Below are 4,882 nucleotides of genomic sequence, written 5' to 3'. Positions count from 1 at the left end.
GAACTGGATGCAGTACTCCAACTGTGGGCTGACCAATGTAGAATAGAAGGGGAGGATCACCTCCTTGGACCTGCTTTTGAAGCATCTGTGGATGCATGACAAGGTGCAATTGGCCTTCCTGACCACGTTCCCACATTGGCAGCCCATGTAGATCTTGGAATCAATAGTGACTCAAAGATCCTTTTCCGCCTCTGTGCTGACAAGAAGGGAGTTCCCCAGCCCATAGGTAAGCTGCTGGTTCTTCCTCCCTAGGTGCAATACTTTGCAATTGTCAGTATTGAAAACTATCCTATTCCTCATCCGCCCACCGCTGTAACCTGTCCAGATCTAGTTGTAGCCTGTCCCTCTCTTCTAGCATGCCCACTTCTACCCACATCTTAGTGTCAGTTGAGTTAGTGTCACATCACCTGGACAATCTCTTCCCCCTTGTGCTGGTCGTAGGTCACCTGGTCATAAAAGGAAATAAGATTGGTCAAGCAAGACCTGCCCATAAAAAACCTGTGCTGGTAATCCCTCAGGATGTTTCCATCAGCCAGTCTGTTAAGAATGGCCTCTTTGATAATCTTTTCTAAGAGCTTCACCAAGACAGAGGTCAGGCTGATGGGCCTGTAATTTGCTGTATCCATTTTCCTCCCTTTCTTGAAGATATGCACCTTGGCCTTCTTCCAATCTTTGGGTACTTCACCAGAGCATGGGGAGTTCTCAAAGATCCATGCCAGGGCCTGAGCTATGATGCTAGCCAGCTCCTTGAGTACCCTGGGGTGTGGACTATCAGGGTTGGCTGACTTGAAGGTGTCCAGCCTGTCAAGGTGTTCCTTCATGAGGTCAGCAGCGGTGGAGGGCAAGGAATCGCCCTCACCTGGGCTTCCCTGTCCCATAATGGGCAGGGGCATCCCATGGGACTGGTGAAAGACCAACGCAAAGTACCCATTTAGTAAGTTGGCTTTTTCCTTGAGCATAGGTCATCAGTTGACCCATCTGGTTTAGCAGGGATCCAATGTTGTTGCCCTTGACTTATTTTATTATCCTTGATACTAGTAGCCAGTTGGAGTTCCGTCGCATGTGTTTCACTCCCTTGCCCCAGCTGGTTTTGGCTCAGCAATGCAAGCAGGTAGCATATGTTGAACCATCTGCCAGCTCAAAATGATCCCAGACTTCTCACTTCTGGTGTGTGGGTGCGTGTGCGGATACTGCCTTTTCCCCTCTCAGCAGGTAGAGGAACAGCAACAGGAGGAGCGGACTCAGCTGAGCAACTTGCCTCCACAACCTATACCTCAGCCTCCTCCAAATTGCCTTCCAGGGAAGGAGACCTGGCTCTAGGTGAAACTTGAGGGAACAGAAACTCAGCTGATCCTCCCTCCTTCCCCAGAATTCCCTTGCTATGGCACTCTGATCCAGATCCAGCTCTATCTCTTCTTCTGGCACTCAGCTCAGGCTGAGAATTGAAATTGGGATGGAGGACACAGTAATACTGGTGCTACTTGTTGTTGTCATTGTGGTGGTGCTCAGGGTTGCTGTTATTATGACAGGTGTTAGTGGCGAGGATGCAGACACTGCTCCCATCTCCTTGGTGCCACTGGCAGCAGAAGTGGCATGGCTGTTAGTTGTTGGAAAGGCTGTGTCTAAGTTTGTTTGGTTTTTTTGCAGGGGGGGAGGGACTTGGAGCTCTCCCACTTCCCCCTCTTCTGCCCTGGCCACAAGAGCGGCCACCTGCCTTTCCATCATGCTTCAAGTTTGGTGTGCTGGAAAAATCTGTCTGTGTTTCTGTAATTTAATGTATGTATTTATGTAATATAGAAATATAAGTTATGTAATACATGTTGTGCTTTCCTGCACAGTCAATGCAGACTGTCATGGAAAATACAAATTTCTTTTATCTGGAGAAAGAATTACAGAGAATAATAAAAACAAAAAGAGGAATAAATTGAAAGCAATGGATTAGGAAAGGGTATTAGGGTATTTTGGAAAGGATTGGATACCACTTGCTAGGAACAGACTAGCAAGTAGGATGTGAAAGCCTTCCTGATACTCCTGATGCTGCCAGAGGACACAGCTCAGTAAGATGACAAAGGCACAGCTGACAAAGCTCATTTCAAACAATGCTTTTATGCTCCTTCTCCATCTCTCCCACAGAGCACTGGGACTGAAAGGGACATCAGGGAAGGATGATAGTCACTGGCCAACTATGCGTGTCAATATCAGACCAGTCCTTCCCCCCTGTTCCCCCTCCCTCACCTTAGTTTCTCTTTAGCTGCAAGCCTGGCTTCAAAACTCTTCAAAATTTTCAAAATTTCTTGAGTGGCCTTGGTTTGTTTCAAAGCTGTTTGGAAGCCTTGCATTTTGTTTTGGTTTTGGTGTTTTGACCTCTAAATGCATCAAAACACCTTTGAAACAAAAGTCCATTGAAATTTTGCACCGCCCTACTAGCAGCCTTACCCAGAGTCCTGGGGGCTAGGGAAGCTGCAGCTCTGGTGTGTGGTACGGCAGATGGGTCTGTGGTGTGACATACTGCATAGGCACACTCATTTGGACATGGCCAGAAAGTTGTATGCCACAGAATGTAAAGAGAAACTCAACTTTTAAGGCATGAGCTGAAAGATCCACACTGCAAGCTGACAGTGCCATGGCACAGAACATACTGTATGGACTTTTCTTGGAGCTTAGTATGGGATTCTCAGAATCTTCTAGCCCACTAAGGATCTTCAGCCAACAACCTTTGCTTAGGTTTCCAAATAGCTTTGTTTTTGTGCCATAATTAGTTATTAGTTTCATATGGTTTAGACATTAGATATGCCAGAATTTGCTTTAAACTCATTGGATGTGAGTGTTGCACCACTCACTAAAAAAGTCTATACTAAAATCATTGTTTCTATTTCAAATATTAAAGCTTCTCAAAGAGTTTAAGTGAAGACTTTGAAAATAATATTAACAGTAAAGTGTCAAAGCACAGCAGGAAATATTATGCAGTTCAAAATTGTGCTAGTCAAAATATTATCTCAGTACATTTAACTTACCTATAACCCGATAGCAAACTAATTCCTTAGCTAAAGTCAAAATGATGGGTGAACCTTGAGAATGAACAGCAAAACGGTGAATTATATACCCCCTCCAGTGTTTGAGTGAACCATTTTAAGTTGTGAGGGATAGTTTTTAATGTTGACCAGTTGTTAGCTTTGCTGTGAATTCCTGTGTGATGTGTTCCAGAAACTGAAGAGGAAAACCATTTTTCAGAAAGAAAAGAAAAATGAATCTCAGGGTGGGGGAGACTTTGGGGGGAGAGGGGGCTATAATTTGAAATTCTGAACTAACATTATAGTTATAATAACATCTGATTAAAAGTGACTAACCCAGAAAGCTATCAAGCTTAATGGGGTAAAGGTGTTCCTAAGAGCATGAGTACAAGGGAATCTATTCATCAGTAGCCTAAATGTTAGTACAAATCTAACTGATAAAGTAAAACAATTAATTAATGAATAATTATCATGTGCAATCTTCATGTAAAGATTTCCCCATGTACAAACTCATATATTTATGACTACTGAAATTAGTAGATATCTCAGAATTTAAATATTATCATATTTTGGAAATAATGAATCATGAGGTATGTCATACTGATTAATTTGTAACTGAAGACATGAAAATATTGACTGAATACTGTGCTTAAAAATTGTAAATAATACAGTAGCCTGTAGTGCACACTTAAAAATACGTACAATCAAAGCTAGTACATTGTGGAACAATAGTACATTGTACTTTCTTTGGAAGGCTCCCCTGATATAAACAAATTCATGTCTTTCAAAATCCATCAGCTGAATTTCTGAACTGCTGCAAATTTTTATAAAGACCGCAGGGGAAAAAACAAATGACTATATTTTTGCTGATTCCATATATAGTCAGACCTTTGTTCCAAGCTTCCTTAACTTGTAGTGACAACATCAAAAGTCTGCCTTACCAGTGTGCAAGATAATACTGCTTACAAATCATATACCATTATGACAGCCAGTGTGGCAATGAAAAAAAACCAAACAAAAAGGTAGAGAGAGCTGTGGCAGCAGGAGATATGATGCTATTTCTTTTTAGAAACTTCAGTCTAATCTATTCATGGCTGGGAATGCATAAGCCAAATATTACCAAAGTTATTCAGATAATTTCACATTTGCATAAGCAGTTTCCTGTTTGTTGGGTTTCTTATGGCTCTGTGTTTTATATTCTTACTGGGCATTTTATCTTGACTGAGAGTGGGTAATCACTATGGCTATGTCTTTGTTGGAGATTTCCTCAGTGTAGCAATAACTGAGTTAGCTTTAAACAAGCTATTTGCAGCAGTTTAACTGAAGCAACACAGAACTAAGGCTAATTTACCCTCCTTCTCTTTGGTAAGATAATTTTAGCTCCCTGAGTCTTACAGTGAATTGTGGCTTTTCTCTGAACCATCTCCAATTTGTTTTGAATCCTTTTTGAATTTTTGAAGTGTAGCCGCCAGGCCTCGACCAGTCACTCTCGTGCCGCTCTCACTTGGGTAAGTGATGTTACACGCCTCGCGGTCTCGCGCCTTTGCCTGAGCTGGTGACTTCCACACAAATCTTCAACCCCATGCTCACCTGCCATGACTTGTTGGACTTCAGCGTCCGGGGCAGTTCCTTGGGCGTGCTCGTAGATCTGCGGTTCCTCCCAGCAGTTATTCACGAGGCTCCGCCACCCCTACACCCCGGCCTCACGCCTCCTGTGGAGTGGTGTCTGGATGGTAGACGTCTTGCTCCTGGGACCCTTAAGACTGGGTCCCCCTCAGGCCGCGACACTGTCTATTTCACACACGGGCCTGCTACCCTCAGATTCCTCTGGAGCTTGGGGGGGGGGGGACAAATCAAAGAAGAAAAGAAAG

Source organism: Gavialis gangeticus, unplaced genomic scaffold (genome assembly GCF_001723915.1).
Source record: "Gavialis gangeticus isolate Ggan-Ray unplaced genomic scaffold, GavGan_comp1, whole genome shotgun sequence".
In the NCBI taxonomy this organism is placed as follows: domain Eukaryota; kingdom Metazoa; phylum Chordata; order Crocodylia; family Gavialidae; genus Gavialis; species Gavialis gangeticus.
Note: the sequence above shows the minus strand (reverse complement) of the source record.